The sequence below is a fragment of the Mus pahari genome, chromosome 2 (assembly GCF_900095145.1).
Source record: "Mus pahari chromosome 2, PAHARI_EIJ_v1.1, whole genome shotgun sequence".
NCBI classification, from domain to species: domain Eukaryota; kingdom Metazoa; phylum Chordata; class Mammalia; order Rodentia; family Muridae; genus Mus; species Mus pahari.
Genome location: NC_034591.1, coordinates 154405704 through 154422654, shown reverse-complemented (window position 1 = coordinate 154422654; position 16951 = coordinate 154405704). Strand labels below are relative to the sequence as shown.

Sequence of the window (16951 nt, the reverse complement as noted above, 5' to 3'; positions counted from 1 at the left end):
TCCCTTCCTGCTCCCCATCCCCTCTCCCCCTTCCCCTCCTCCTCCACCTCTCCTTCCTCTCCCTGATCTTCCTCTCCCTCCCCCTTTCACTCTTCCTCCCCCTTTCAATCTCCCTCTCTCCCTTTCCCCCTCCCTTTCCCTTTCCCTTCAACTCTCATTCTCTCCGAGTTCCATCATAGTTCAGTTACATTATGTTCATGTCATTGACTTGTTTCCTAGCTGTCCAAAATGCAAGTGGACATGACAGAGGACAAGAAGCACATCATGGGATGAGACATTGAGTTGGACTGAGAAAGCCTTTCTGAATTGTGTTATTAGCAAGGCGTGTGAGTGTGGCATGAGTTCATTCTCTCTCCCTGTGCTTCTAACCGGAGACAAATTTGCATTTGCCAATTCATTCCAACCTGAGCACTGTACGCATGCCACATATAAGGGTTAGTTGTAAGAAATGGGTTGTGTCTCATTTCTTTTTTTTTAATCCCAAGCATTAGAAAAGCAAAGTGCTTGCTAAGACAGACAGCGGAGGAACTGGGGCATGCATTAGCATGCATTGGTCCTCAGTGATTTCCTGGAATTCTTTTCCAACTTCTTGTTGGAAAACAAGAGACAGCAAGATCCTAGTAGGAGTGACAGACAGAAACTAGACAGAAACCGCTCTTCTTCCCACAATCTTCTGCCAGATTGTTAGGACACTCCTTCTATTAAACAATAAGTTCTCTTTGCTGTATCACTGGGGATACAGCGGACTGGAAAGCATGGACGTGAAGGAAAGTCTACCAGCAGATAGGACTCATCATAGCTTGCTAGTCTCAGAAAAAAATAGTCTTACGATCATTTAGGAGACACGACGAATAATATTAATGGAATCAGGCATGTACCAGCCTGACAGGAGGAGCAAGAAGAGGAGACAGAAAGAGAGCAGAAGGAGTGGGAAAGATAGAGAAGGAGATCTTCAGGTGCGGGGAAAACGACAGAAAGCAGGGAAGAATCAGCCTTTCGGTTTAGGGAGAATTACGTGCCAGATCTCCATTACAAAATACCGCAGGAACATTACACAACCTGTCCACAGCTTGAAGCAATCATACATTTGTATCATTTGTACTTATCTTCCTGTGTTTTTATGACAGGAAGTATTTCATTTGAATCTCTTACCTGAAGCAAATCTTTCTCTGAAGTTGCTCATGGTCTCACTTCTCTTCAGGACTCATGGAGGAGAACACAGGTCTAGCACACGTTACGCTGACGCTCTGGCTAGTAGCTAGTGTCCCTGTCTGACTGGTTTGGCTTGTTTAAGAATCTAATTTTCATCAGCCTGGAGGGCCATATGGAACAGGAGGGTTCACACTGACATGATGAATTCAGGGTTGCAGCCACAACCCGAACCACGAGTTAGCTTCTCTGTGCCATGAAGAATTTATGCCAAATGATTCCCAACAGCGGGACACAGAGACGTGTTGTTGGAAATACAGCCATAAGGTAGCTACTTTCTTCCTTAAATCAAGTTTGCTCCACTTCGCATATAGAGAGAATGACTCAGTGGTCTCCAGAGCCAGGGGCTGAGGTGAGTCTGTAAGTCTGGTCCACCAAGAGATTATAGATCAACATGTTCATTTCTATTTTAAGTTTAGAAAATGATAAACATTACTTTCTTCACCTCAGAACATGTAGTAAATTTACAAAGAAACAACCTCCAAGTAAAAATGTTTTCAAAGACTGCAGGGAAGTAGGCTGGGCATATTTGCCATTGACTTTGAGCCCCGTGTGGAAACTTAGAGACAACTCCAGTCAATACATACTTGGCTCCAGGCAAGGGACGCTCAGCCAAAAGTCGGCTGTAGGCTGTAGGATGCCGTCTGCTGTCCCTGCCTCTTTTGTCTTCTGTTTAACTTTATTACAGTTGCTCCTAAGAGAGATTTCTGGGGTACAAATGAAGATCATAGAAATTTCAAAATTATGTTCACTTTGAAAGCTGCCAGTGAAAAGATACTTAACAATGTTTAGGTTTCAACACTGTGCCTCTCTTGTGCATACCTTCTCTGATGAATAGATAAGCTGATTAATAGATAAGCATGGCGGCTTTCTGTTATCGTAACACAATATGGTGTAAGCCGTGGTTTGAAGAGGCCATGCTTATTTTGCCTCAATGTCTTAGGGGTTTTATGTAGTCGATAGTTTTTTTGGACTCATTGTGCAGGGCCTGCAGTGTACAGAACATCATGATTGAAAATTCATTCCTCTCAAGAGGGAGAGAGAGAGGGAGGGAGGAAGGGAAGGTACGGGAGAGGTAGTCAGGAGTGGGGTAGAACCAAGTTCCAGTACCCTCTTGAAGTCAAGTCCCAGAGAGTAGAGAGCAGCAGGTAGCTCAACCCTGAAGAGACTGCGGTCTCACCTTGAAGAGACTGCGGTCTCACCCTGAAGAGACTGCGGTCTCACCCTGAAGAGACTGTGGTCTCATCCTGAGGGATGCTAACATCCTACATTTGGGCGATATTGCAGATTTCTATTCTTTATGTTTATGCTTTTCTTTTGTGGTGTTTTTTTAGTGAGGGGATTGAACCAGAGCCTTGCATATGCCAGGGAAGTGTTCTACTCTGAACTGAATCTACAGAAGTCTACAGACCCCAGGGGACTCACGACGATCTTACAAGTAGCATTTATCCTATGTGTTAAGTGAAACAGAGGAAATTTCTGTGCGCTATTATTTTTAAACAGGGAATTATTAAAAGAAACACTCTGAATCCTGGAAGAATTTGTTCCTGTAAATCTCTTATCATGCGCTAAGGTAAGACTGCATGCAGTTTACAGGTGGCCTAAGGAAGCAGGACTCAGTGGACAGGAACAGTTTAACCTTGGTAAACTGGAATATCACGGTTAGAACAGTCTGATAGCAATTATTCATCAACAGGAAGGGACACGAAATTAACCTTTCACTGTGTTTGCTTTGGAAGTATGCCCTTCAACATCATAAATGTCCTTGCTTAACATGTGTTCTTAACTATTTTAGTACAACCTTTTATTAATAATAAAATCAGGTGGCAGTTATGCTATTTCTGTAATTTATCCTTTCATGGCTTGTTTTAAGTATAAAGTTAAGTGATGTCATTTCTTGCATCTGCAATTAGGCCACTTGGTTTTCACACAAGAAATGTATGACAAAACAATCATATTGTATCTCTGTGATTGCAACAAAACACAAGGGCCATGTGGTGTGTGTGCATGCATACATGTATATGTATATTGTGTATGTGTATATGTATATGCATGTATGTGTGTGCATGCACATATATGCATATATATGTATGTAAATGTGTGTATATATGGATGTGAATGCATATATGTATGTATGTGCCCTTCCCTGGTTGAGGGTCTCAGCATCTTTGTTGTCAGGCTCACAGAGGAGATAAGGAGTCTGCACGGGAGGGAGGGAGTCAGGGGATGGTCAGGGGAATTTTGCAGCTCTGAATTGCTAGCAATCAGACCACTTCTGTGGCTCTCTCTAGCAATTAGGCCATTTCTGCTGCCCTGACTGACTAGCAACCAGGTGCTTCTTTATTTACACAACTTTCACAGAAGGGACAGACTAATGATTACCTAAGGGCTACAGAATATGTGTTTGATTTATCATTGTATGTCCAGGGTTACAAATTCAGTCACAATTAGAAAATACAAACAGAACAGCTTTTATTCTCATTTTCAGCCCTATAAGTCCAATTTATAGAATCTAAAGAATGCCTCCTCCAAAGCAAACACATGCCTGCCTAAGAAGGCTTCCAGTGTTTGCAGTTTTAAAGCACCCCAGACAAACAGAAAATATCTGAACTGGTCTTTTTATGAATAGCAACTCCTAATGCCTAACTACTTTTGCTGTATGTTTCTTCATGAACACTAGAAAGCAGATAGTCAGTCTCTTAGTCACTGAGTTCTACCCCTCTATTGATGTCCTCCGTAAGACTTCCTATCTTTTAAACAACATTTTCAGAGATCTTTAAGCCTTTTTAAAAAGGACCTTGAATCTGTAACCTAGTTTCCTGGCCAGTCAGAGTTTGTCAATTGTCTCTGTTTACCCTGGACCAATTATACTGTTTGAGTTTGTTCAGGGGCAGATACCCCAAGAAGATTCCTGGAGTAATGGCCTTATTGCTTATCCATGCTTAATGATCTCCATGGCCTAAGGAAGACTTCCAAATAGTGACCAGATAAGAGCTAATCTTAGGAATTTCCTATAAAGGCTCAGACATATTTTTTTCTCAGGAGAAGACATAAAATGAATTATAATGGAGAAAAGTCCCCAAGAATGCAACACACAAAGACGAAAAACCAAAAGTTACAGACAGAAGGTCAGTGATTGCAGCATTTGGCTCAGCTTTGCCAGAACTGTGTCAAGCAGCTGTGCTGGCTTCATGATTCCTGCCATTCCCAGTGGATATGGGTGTACTGCACACACATTTGTGTGTGTGTGTGTGTGTGTGTATATATATATATATATATATATATATATATGTGTGTGTGTGTGTTTGTGTGTGCATGTATATATATGTGTGTGTGTATGAGTATGTACACATGTATGTGTGTGTATATATGTGCATGTTTGTATAAATGTATATGCATATGTACACAAGTGTATATATATATACATATACACATATATGTGCATGTGTGTATATATGTGTGTATGAGTATGTACACGTGATGTGTGTATGTGTGTGTGCGTGTGTGTGTGTGTGTGTGTGTGTGTGTGTATGTGTGTGTGTGCATTTGCATGTGTGCTTATTTTTGTAGGGATGTGCTGTCCCCATGCACAGACTTCAGAGGACAACCTTCAGATTTGAGTTCTCACCTTTCAACCAAGTTTTGAGATAGGGTCTCTTCATTACTGTGTAATCTGGCTTATTTTGTCCATAAGGTTCTTTTTTCTCCGCCACCCTCACCACAGGTGCATTCTGGGATTATAGAGGCTTGTGATATCGCTCCTGGATGGTTCTACGCTCGGATCATTTGTGTTTCCTTTTTGTTCTTTTGTTTTTGTGTGTTACCCCAAGAGGAGAACTTTAAAGGGAGCCAACCCAAGGATGTCTAGCATCTTCCCAAAGAGTTCCCAGGATCTGACTTAAGGAGTCAATGTCAAGGTACAAATTGATTTTCTGTAAGTGTCATCTCCCCCGCTCTATAGAAAGTCAGAGCCTTCATTCAAAATGCCCGTTTATCAGCTGCCACTCTGGCTCTAAGTCTGGGGAAGAGGTCACCATTGGCCTTGGACTTGGGAAAGAAGTTGACCATAATTTCTAAAACTAAATGCAAAGAATTGCGATCAAACCTTGAAGCTGCCTGTGACATGCTTTCTATATGCTCAACACACCCTTTGCTCTCTTCTTAATGTCTCTGCATAGAACCTTTAGGAGCAGAAACTTATTCACTAACTAACAGACTCTACCAGAATCTGGCAGGCACTCAGCAGCTGGACATTGTCAGGCAGTGTGTGGCCAATGGGAGCAGTGAGTCCGTGCTATCCCAGAATGTGTTACACACAACTTCTGCTTAGCACCACAGCGTGCTAGCAAGGTGCTCTGAACCACTTGATACCCTGGTGAAAATTACAGACAGTGGGATATGAGTGTGAAGCTACATAGTTTATACATCTGTACTTTAAATATAGGAAAATAAAAACGACAGGGAAAGGTCGTGATCAAGTTATTAGCAAACCAACTGTGAGCCACACTGCTGCTACATTAAAAAGAAAGTTATTAGTCCTTTCTTTCATTTCAGCAAGGTATGAAGGGTAAAGAATACGTAGAATATAAAGTCTTTATAAACCGGAACTTTTAAGTTTTTAAAAGTATGATGTGTTCAAATGGAGGATAAAGGAACAAGAAAGAAGGAGCTATTGATGTTTCCAAGGCTACTGCAAGCCAAGAGTATTATATGTTACTGAAATGAATCCAATCACTTTATTTTGAAATCTTATCCAGTTACACGGAAGGTTCTCTGAAGACCAGCCTGGATATATGCACAGTGGAGTGTACCCCAGCAAAGCCAGGAGTGACACTTCCATCCAGCCTTTTAGTTTGGAAGTGGGATATTGTTACTCCATAGTTCCAAGGGGTGGGGTTATCTCAGGCCCTAGAAGTTCATTTTCACTGTGCTCTAATCCAGCTTAGAAAGCACAACTCCTGCCTTTCACTGTAGAAAACACTTGACTTTCTGTGTTAGATGCATTTTTCTTCATGCTGTGGGCATTTAGATTCTTTCTAATTAATACAGACAGCACATAGCATACTTTTAATCTCTTTTCATGATAAGAGTTTCAGCTGATTGTTTGACACTCTGATGAGAGTCGTGGCTGTGATTCTAAGCTATAGACAATGGTATTTAAATTACAACCTGTTACTGTGCTGGAGAGGTGCCTCAGTGCTTAAGAGCACTGGCTACTGATACCCTCTCCTGGTGTGTCTGAAGGCAGCACCGGTATTTTCATATAGGTAAAGTATGTAAGTAAGTAGGTAAGTAAGCAAATAAATAAATAAATAAATATTTAAACTACAACCCGTTCTCTGGCTGCTTTTTGCATATGGCTACTCTTTCTTTTTGAGCACAGCACACACAACACTCTGGTACTTCTTGTCTTTCTGACCATTGTCTAATGATAACAGCTGAGCAGCCGCTCTGAATACAACCATAGGATGTCAAAAAGGAAGAAAAAACAAAAACTAAAAAAAACAAACAAAAAGCCGGACATGGTGGCGCACGCCTTTAGTCCCAGGGCTACACAGAGAAACCCTGTCTTGAAAAACCAAAACAAACAAACAAACAAGCAAACACCCCCCCCAAAAAAACAAAAAAAAAAAAACCCGAAAAAACAAAACAAAAACAAACAAAAACAAAAAACAAGGATGACAAAAAGGACCTAACTGTACCAAGCCACCTACCACTTGGCTAGCAATGGTTTAATGAGACACACGTCCCTTCTTTTAAAAACCTTTGTTTAAAACCATAGTCTTCATTTGGGTGCTTGTTTTAATAGCTCCCAAATTTTAAATAAATCCTAACTTGGGTCCTGAAGATACGGTTCTGCAATTCAGAGTTTAGGCTGCCTTTTCAGAGGACACAGGTTCAATCCCAGCACCCGCATAGCAGCTCAGAACCACCTGCAACTCCAGGCCCATGAAATCTCCTGCCTTGTTTTGATCTCTGCAGGCACTGCATGCACATAGTACACAGATGTGCATGCACATAGTACACAGATGTGCATGCAGACAAAAAAAACCCATACACACAAAACACCTTAAAAATAAACAGAGCTTCTTATGAAAAATGCATATCCTACGTGACAATTAAAGACACACGTGCCACAGTTCAGAAAAACCATGCAGAGCACAGAGACTTCATTCTCAATACCTAGAGACCGCTGCTGAGTGATAATGCCTGTTCTATAAGAAAACAGTAGATTTTTTTTTCTTGAATTTCTTTTTCAGATTGGCTGAAAAACCTCTGTCAATTGTGAAGGAATATCCAGGACATAGAGAAATGTTCTCATGAGCTGATGGATGGTGATGATTTCTTCATGTGTGTAGCAAGGTGAACTTTGACTCTTTGTAAAACATGACTTTAGGCAAGCAGCTTTAGCTGCAAACACTCCTCTGGTGTCTTCAAGCAACCACATTAAAGCAGCTCAGTAACTGAGTCAGTCTGGTTTCAAAGGCCAGAATAAGGATGATGTTTTCTTATCTGAATGGATAGTTTTCAGATAGCTTTAAAATGCACACCCTTAAATTGAGGGAGAACAAAGTGATCTAAATGGATAAACCAATAAATAGAGAGAGAGAGTCTGGAGGCATCACACCACTGCCTGGGAATTGGCTCTTCTGTTGTGCATCACTGCCTGGGAATTAGCTCTTCTATTGTGCATCACACCACTGCCTGGGAATTAGCTCTTCTGTTGTGGCTGTTTGTTCGGGGATCTGATTGTTGGCAACCAGGCCAGAAGAATGCTAAATTTTTGTGAGAATCTCACTGATCTGGAAAAAGTAGTGTGTGCCTGACCTTTAAAGCTGTCTACAGAGCAGAGCCACTTGTGGAGAGCTTGAGGGAGGATACAATTTGTCATTTTCTCCACAGAAGATGACTATCGGATAAACAAATAGTTTTCAGAGTGTAATGGATAAATTAGAATACAGAATTCGCTTATTGAATATTGACACTATCCGGGGATGTGCAGATCAGTCAAGCTGGCCACAAGCAACTCCTCTCCATTGACTGCATGGACAGAGGATCTCAAAGAGAAGAGACAGGAGGAACAGTAGATGCTTCTCTCCCCTACCCTGATGATGTGCGTGCCACTCAGTCAAGGTCATGATATCCCCGCCCAGGCAGGGAATGCTTAAAACTCCTTTCCAATAAGATTTGTACTGGGTGGAGAAATGGCAAGGATCAAATTGTCTGTTTTCCTTCTTTCTCTATTCTCCCTTACCCTGCAAGGGACTTTTAATACTGAGCATGTGTATGAAGCAGAGGTGCCCATGGGCGCGTGCCTTACTGCATCTCGGGTGAGTCGGCTGCAACTTGACCCTCAGCATCCTTCATCCTTTCCTTCCACAGAAACCAGCAACACCTCAAAGACCTCTCATGCACTCCGTCTTCACCTGGATCCCAAGGCACACCCCCGCTTTCCTATAGATGTGAGAGATCTGGGGCTGAGGAGAAAGCTCAACTGCTGGCTCTTACCAGAGAGTGAGACCACAGAGGAGAGATAAGGGCTAGTTTACGGTGTTCTACTTTTTGTACTTCTTTCAGATCACAGATTAAATCTGTATTAACTACCTTAATTTACACTTACAGGTTCAAGTAATCATTTTATTAACATTTACTTGCATAAATAGAGGCTTACCATGAAAATTTGAAGTTCTGAGTTTGATCCCCAGACAAAAGGGGATGTGAAAATCTATAATATCTGCTTACTAAATTCTATTGAAATTAGTTATTTCTAAAAGTATACTGCAGAAAGGGAGCAACCAGTTGAAAATTTTACAATGTCGTTGTCCAGTGTTGATTTTCGGAATTAGGAATTAGGCCCCGACTCTAATTATTTTAGTGTTTGGACAAGAACAGACAAAGATTAGTTCAAATCTTTAAACAAGAGAACAAACTATAGCTGCAGCTATAGAATTAAATATAATGCATATTCATGACTCCCTTTTGTCAAAGGACAGGGATAATCTGCTCTTACATTCTATATACTTGATCAAGCCTAGGAACACACTGGGGCACCAGGATTTTTCATTGCCTGTCAGAGTAGATTAAAGACTATCTGGACAGGATAATCTCAAAGATCTATAAAAGTGGAAATAAAATTGGATGATCATGTAAGGTAGAAAATGTAATTTCTTTATGTCATGGTTCCTGTCAAAGTTACCTAATAGGAGACATATTAACAAGAGAGAGGATGACAGATTTAGTTGATAAAAGTTTTACAAGGCATAAGACCTTTCATAAATGAAGACCCAAAGAAACAGACACACTTGTGTATCTCCAGCATGCTTGGCTAGGTTCGGTGAAAGGTATAGCTCTGCAGAAATGCGATTCGACATCAGCAGGGCATGAGCTAACAGTAATAAATAGCACGTCTCATGTGTCCCTGTGTCCCTGTGTCCCTGTGTCCCTGTGTCCCTGTGTCTTTAGAGATGAAGACGTTTCTTCCGGCATGTGAGCCTTGCTCCCTACTTTGACGGAAAGTCCAGTGTTACTGTTCAATCTTCTTTAGGGGTAGAGGTCAAGGGAAGGTCAGAGGGTGGCATTCCTAATTCTACAACTCCTCAGTTGTCATAATGGGGAAGGTGGCATGTTCTGAACCCTATCCGCAGAAAATTAAACAGTAACTGTCCCTGGAGAGAGGGAGGGGGCAGTTGGAGGGATGGGGGCAGTCTTCATGGGTTAGTTGAAATGTTCTGTATCTGGACAGGATTACTCTCCTGTGGTATTTTACAGCTCATAAATCTCCACGTACTCGATACCTAATAAAACAACAACAGCAGTGGAGTAACAGTGTGACCTTTGCCCTCTTTTGCCTGTGACAATAGGCAGCCAGGGAAATGCATCCTGACAACTCCACCCTAAATCTTGCTCTGGACCAATCTGCACTCCCTATAGATTTGTAATATTTTTGTCTATGACCAGAAAAATATTAAACCTACCTATTTCCAAACATTATTATTTGGCAAATCTTACCTACAGTTTTCAACTGACTGTCCCTTTTCTAAAATACACTTTTCCTGGAAATAACTATAATTCTAATAGAATTTGAAGAGGAAACCCAGTCGTGTGTTTTCACACAGATGAATAGTTTATGGTTTTCAGGGTGTGTTTCAGGTATATAGACCTGCCGATTGTCCAAATCTCATATATAATTTGAATACCCTCATTATTTTTATTTAAGAAAAATTACTGGTTTCATATAGGTTATTCCTCTCAGTCCCTAAAAAGAAGGTGTGGTGTGAATATTTATACAATCTGTGGTATGTTGAAACTAAAAATTGCAGGAGTCCGATGGTCAAGGTTTGAAAAGTCCAAACCTTGTTTTTACATATTTTGGGAAAAGGGTGTTGGTTATGCAGTTCCTGACTTGAGGAAGCAGAAGGGGGTGATTATTAAGAGAAAGAGGGGTCAGGAAACGGGGGGTGGGAGGAGTAGTTTGGGAGGGGTGAATTAGAGCATCACTATGACAATATAGAACTGACAGCAATGAGAGTTACTAGTTTGCAAAATTCCAGGCTCTGTGGACACGCTAGACCTTTACACATAGAACAATTTGTTAAAGTCAGTATCTTAACCCTCAGGGCCACACGTGACTCTGGAGGACTTTTGCTCTCTTCTCAGAATAGATAATCTTTCCCCCCTGGCTTCCTTTTTGTCCCTACAGCTGAAGTTTTGTATTCTTATTTTTGACAACTGACTCTAATTATAACTTTCTATGGTCATCTATAATTTCTATGCTCATCACATAGATTTTAGTGTGCAGTTATATGACACAAAATGACATTCATACAGACGTAATAGCTGAGCACTAACAAGACAAAGAAACAAAACAGAAGTAGGCATACTTTTGGATCAAACTGATACATTTTTCTGATAGCAATTTTGTTCGTCTATTTTCCTTATTTGAAGTATCTAAACTTCAGTGTACAGCTCTTTTCCAGACAGCGAGTAAGATCACAGGAAAGGGACCGTATGCATAGCTTTACTTGGCTTGAAGAGATGAAAATAGGGCGAGTCCGTGTTCCATTTTCCAAATTTCATCTAAGGTAAATTGTAAATGACCTTGCAGCTTTTCTTTTTCTCAGAGAAGCGAACCTGCTTTTAACTGTTGGAGAGCGCCACCTTGTGGACTCTAAAAGCTTCTCCAGTTCCGAGTTGCTGCTTCCCATTTGTGGGTGGAAGGAATAGTGCTGAGGGCAAGCTTGGCCCCTGAAGTCAGGGTTAAGTACCATTCAGGACAAGCTGACCTCTAGCACTCCCAACAGTTACTAGGTTTTCACTAATTACAAGTTATTCGTTTGGTTTGCCTGGGACAGGAAACAGTTGGCCTTTCCTGATTCTCATTACCAGAATCAAAAGAAGCTTGCAGTTTCTTAAGAATTCTGATTTGATTCAACTGTGCGTCCATTTTATGTATTCAAGAAAAGACCATGAGCTCTGCTAGTAAAAAAAAAAAAAAAAAAAAAAAAAAAAAAGGAACCACTGATAATTTCTGTGTTGGAAAGTTACTGGAGTTGAGTAAATATCGTCTTCAAAATGAGTATTTTACTTGTGTTGGGATTTGAGAAAAAAAATTCAAAATCTAAGTACCTGATGTGTGAAGAACTTTGAATAAAGGATATTGGAAGGACTCAGAAGTCACATCAGAACCAAGGCATCTCTGAATTTATTGAGTTCTGTTTGACATAACTCTCATTTCCCTCCATCATATTAATAATGATCTATCAGACTTTTATATTGTTATCTGGGAAATATAGGGATAGATTATGTACTATATAGACTTTGCTGATTCTTGTTAGTCTGCAGGAGAATCACTGATTTCTCCATTGAAGTTGGCCTCTGAGAAGACACCAACCTGTCCAAAGAGAGGCTGAGCTGAACCTGCACACTCACGTTAGCTGATCTTTTGCCTTCTGGGTCTACAGTGGCATAGTTTGCCCCTTACCCTGGTCCATTTAGTCACAGCTCATTGCTCATCTGCCCTAAGGGCAGTCACACCTCTGCCTCACTCTGGAAACACCCACATATCTTGCTGTGCTTCACTTTCAATTCGCTCACTTCTGACTGGCTTGTGTAAGCTGCAACCAAAGCGATATTCTCGCGAACTCAGTCTTCCAGAGGCCTCAAATTTATAACTTTAACTGTATACATACAAGACATATTTATGCTTGAAATTTATTTTGTCATTAATTTGGAAAGAGCTTTTAACTTCTTACAACTAAATATGTTAGCAAATTTATTCCAAAGAATTTTGAAACTTGGAGAGAATTTTTTTGTTCTTTCTTTCTATTTCTTTCTCTGTTTTTACACACACACACACACACACACACACACACACACACACACACACGCATGCACACATACACACAAGCCTCTCCTGTTTCCTTTTATTAATTTTAACTTCTTTAGTTGCCTGTCAGAATTCTGTACTTTCTCCTTTGTATATATTTCAAACTTTGACTCTAATAAATTGTTCATTCTATGTACAAATATCTAGTGGTTTCGAAGCCCAGACCTTTGCAAACTTAGAGCCGTCTTATTTATATCAGCACTAAATCATAATGTCTACTGCAATACCTAGAACGTTAATGAAAAGTGCTTTACGAGTATCTTTTAATATTTTCCACGGTGTGTAGAATTTCGCTTTTCATCCCACAAGCGTAACTCACATGAGTAAAATGAAAGTTTGAAGTTTGTTTCCATCACAGAGAAAGGTCTCAGATCTGAAATTCTGTTTGGCAGTGAGGGAAAAGAGCCGATGGGATTATGAGGTTCACACGGAAGCCATTTTCACAAACTAACAGACGCAAAGTGACAATTGACAGCATAGGGACAATGACGTTCTTTTCTTGCTGTGGGCATCTTGAGAGCGCAGCAGTCACCCATCATGACTGGGCTTCACCCATCAGCGCCTGCAGCTGTCATCAGTCGCTCGAATTCTTTTACAGTATCCTATTCTTTCTTTACACTCAGGCTGCACTTTGGAATAAGTCAAAGTAAGGCTCTATCGTGACATATCATTTGACCTTTCTGAGTCTTTAAAATTTATTTTTACCATGAACCTCAAAAATGAAATTATGGCAGTAATAATTCTTGCTATCTCCTGCCCTTTAATGTGGTATTCCTGGAGACGTTGTTGAAAATTAGTCCCTACCCAGAGAAGCAAGAGAGAAAGAAAGGGAATTTTTGTTTATACATTTCTAATTGCAGTTAAGAATTTACACTTTTAAATGGATCAGGAATTTCTACAACTGTCTTTATTGCAAATATCGCATTGACAATCCCACCACAATGTCTCACGGTAGACTGTACCTTCATGGGTTTTGCCCGGTCTTTTCTTCCTCCGCCATCAGGAATGCCAAGCGGGAGCACCCGGTAGCTTGGGCTGTGTGTAATAATTTACTAATCACCAAATGGGTTTGTTCACTGCTGTGTTATCAGCTGCTATGCAAATAAAACTGCATGTTCTCTGGGATTCGTTTGAGTATCGTGAGTGACTGGTACGACTACTCTCAAATTTTCCTCTTATGTTTCTGTCAACACCTGGTGGGTTTTTTGGGTTTTTTGTTTTTATTTTTGTTTTTTTTCTGCAGGGCAGGCGATGAGTGGTAACAATAACCTGGGTGTTTAAACCTTGCTGCTTCATCAACTTCCTAGAAGAGGTATGGAAGGTTCCAGCAGAACAGGGGCTGGCCAGGCCTCTTAGATGTTATTTGCCTGTGAAACTCTTACAGATTGTGCTGTTGCATTGGGTCTAGTCTCTGACTTCTCTTTGCTACGACTGACTTAATTCCTCTCTTCAGGTTTAGAGTTCTATTCAGCTCTGCTGAAAACTTTCTGATAACAATTTTTAAAAATAATCTTGAAATTTAACATCCATGAAGAGAGTGTCCATGGCTTGCGATATAGCATATGTGAAATTAAATTATATTAAAGTAGAAAAACATGTAAAATATGTATTTGTCAATTTAACTTAAAAATCAGTATCCATTAGTTAAATAACATAGTTAAATAACTAGACATTTTTTGAAAACATGCTAGGTGTGATAAACAACCCAAGGAACAAATTGGCATTCATTTTTAAACTTTATGAAAATTATTATGAATTCCATTGGCTGGTTTTGATTTTTTATCAGAATGTAATATACTTTTATACTCAGCCTCTCTGCATTATTTGTTTATAAAGGGACTACTTACTAGGGATTTTGTTTCTGTGGATATTGCTACTTAATATTATACAAAAAGTCATCAAGTAGCAATTTCTTAAGTATTAGTTACAACATAGAAGCACTAATCCAACTAATAAATAGCTCATGTAGAATTACATTAAAAATCACTAATTATTTTCCAACAATATTTACTTCTATAACTTGGAAGCATGGAACTTTGTCTATTTGGAAGAGTCAGATTTACTGGGCCACATCGTGTTATAAATATTACTATACTTTGTTTCACAAGCCAAACTAGTCATATTTGTTAAGTTCATCGGTCTCCTAAATCTTGAAGCTCTTGGGTCACACGAAGTTCAGAGTGATAGACACAGGGTTTACAGATTTAACATTTCACTCCAAAGGTGGATTTGGGTTGGAGGCAGGGAGTTTTCTCAGTTGTTTTTCCTGAAATTACAATCTGACTCTTTCAGTTCTGAGGACCCCAGCGATTCAATACTAAAGTCTGTCTAGCCAGTTCCTGAGTGACAATGGTGACGCATGGCATTTTTGATGCTAAAGAGATGCTTTGGTAGTTAAAAGCACTTGTTGAGTAGGGAGAAGACTCAGGCTTCCACATGAAGCTCACAACAGTCTTTACCCCAGGGGGATCTGATGACCTTTCTGGACACAGTATGTACTTGCATGTGCGGTTCACATACTTTTACACACACACACACACACACACACACACACACACACACACACACACACATATAAAGTAAATAATACATATACATTTTAAGGGGAAAATAGTGTCCTTTTCACTCTAAAGAGGGTTGATTTCGCTCTCTGTTCAAACTATCCTGTGTTTGCTTTTCCTGGAGATGCGGTGATCATTTCATAAAAACTTGGCCTTTAAATGCATGAGTCAGATGATACCATAGACCTTCAGAACTAGCATTCTCTGACTGGAGTGCTGAGAGTAAAAAATGCTGTACATAATTCACATGGTTCTTGGAAAGATATATAGGGATTCATGCATTGTCAGGAGCCATCTAGGAAAGGCTAAGGCTAGCTGGTGACCTTCCTGTAGGTGGCCCACCATCTTTGCATGGTTTTGGATGGGTGAGCTTTGAGAATCAAGGCCCCAAGATACTTCATCCCAGGATTGCTTCTTGCAGCTGATATGCCTTTCCCGTCACCTATACATACCTTAAGGGTGTCTAGGTATTTGCCCACCCTATTGAGCAGACTTCGTGCAGATCAACATAAAGATGGATTTTCATAAATTAATGCTGTTTAGATGAACTAATGATTTTAAAGGATTCCTGTTTTGATTCAAATACTCTTAGAAAGAAAGTTTGAAGAGATGGTATTAGCTGTTTTGCTAGAAAGATGTAATAAAGCTAAAAGCAAGAATAGAATGTGTCCACTTGTCATAATAATAAGTAAAGGCTGCATAATAAGAACTATAATGAGCTCTCATAACTACACCAAAATCAGAAATAGGCTTGGTATGAATTTGTGTTGAAGGAAAAACATTTGTGTCCAAAGATGAAGCCATAGATATGCACTGTGACAAGTCAAGGCCATGTAAAAACTGTTGTTTGGAACTTATAATGAGCTTACAGTATGAAACACTGCTTTGAATGTATTATTGATACCATTCTGTAACTCCCAATTTTATAACATTTTATCTATGAGGTAATTCTTTCTCATATAGAGAACTTTTGTCTAAAAGCTATAAAAAGCTGAAACCCATAAAGAAAGGTAGTGAAGCCATTTTCCATCTCATCCGGGGTGTGTGTGTGTGTGTGTGTGTTGTCGTCTGGCGCAAATGATGTCTTTGCTTTCCTTTCTTTTCTCTATGGTTAAAAAAAAAAAAAACAAAAAACAAAAAACCTGAATGAGATCCAAGCCTCTTGCCTGGCCAGGAAGGGACTCCTGGCTGACTCACCAGAGAAAGGAAGTATAAAGGTAAATCCATAATTCCCTGGTGCTAACAGCCTGTGCTAATTCACCAGAAATTAGTGCTTACTTAAGCACAAATAATAAAAGAGCTAAAGAGTTAAGTTTCCCCAGGACTTACTTAAGCACAGAGAGTTAAAGAGAAAAGAGGCCAGCAGTTTTCAGACGCAGCCTAAGCAACAGAGTGGTAAGTTTCCAGAAGCCATCAGCTTCTAGCCTCCAGTGCAGTTAGAGAGAGCTGTAAGGCCAGAGATCACCCAACTCTGTGCTCCACATCAGCTCTGAACCCCAAAAGGCCAGGGCAGGCCCCCAGCAATGCAGGTAGGGAAGTGTTCTACTATTGTGTATTGTTTGTTGGCTTGGGGTTTTGTGCATGTACTTACACATGGGGGTAAGAAGAAACCAGATCTCCGAGGACACAGAATTACGAAAGGACTTGGAATATCTGATGCGGGTGCTGGGAACTGAACTTGGCTTCTCTGCAAGAACAATATATACTCATGACATCTGAGCCACCTTACCAGCCAGTTTATCCTTTCTAGAAATAAGTTTAGTTTTTATAAGGATCTCTGACCTCCACACCAAGC

General features: G+C 40.2%; 1 protein-coding gene across 3 annotated transcripts in view; it reads right to left on the bottom strand.

The window, feature by feature from the left end:
- The window catches only part of Pik3c2g (phosphatidylinositol-4-phosphate 3-kinase catalytic subunit type 2 gamma), a 333974-nt gene extending 320362 nt beyond the window's left edge, over positions 1-13612 (bottom strand). For all 3 annotated transcript variants that reach the window (XR_003843304.1, XM_029535677.1, XM_021191148.2), the window contains exon 1: positions 13558-13612. The gene's annotated coding sequence lies outside the window, so the exon portion shown is untranslated. The remainder of the gene's footprint in view (positions 1-13557) is intronic.
- Between the last annotated feature and the right edge of the window lie 3339 nt (positions 13613-16951).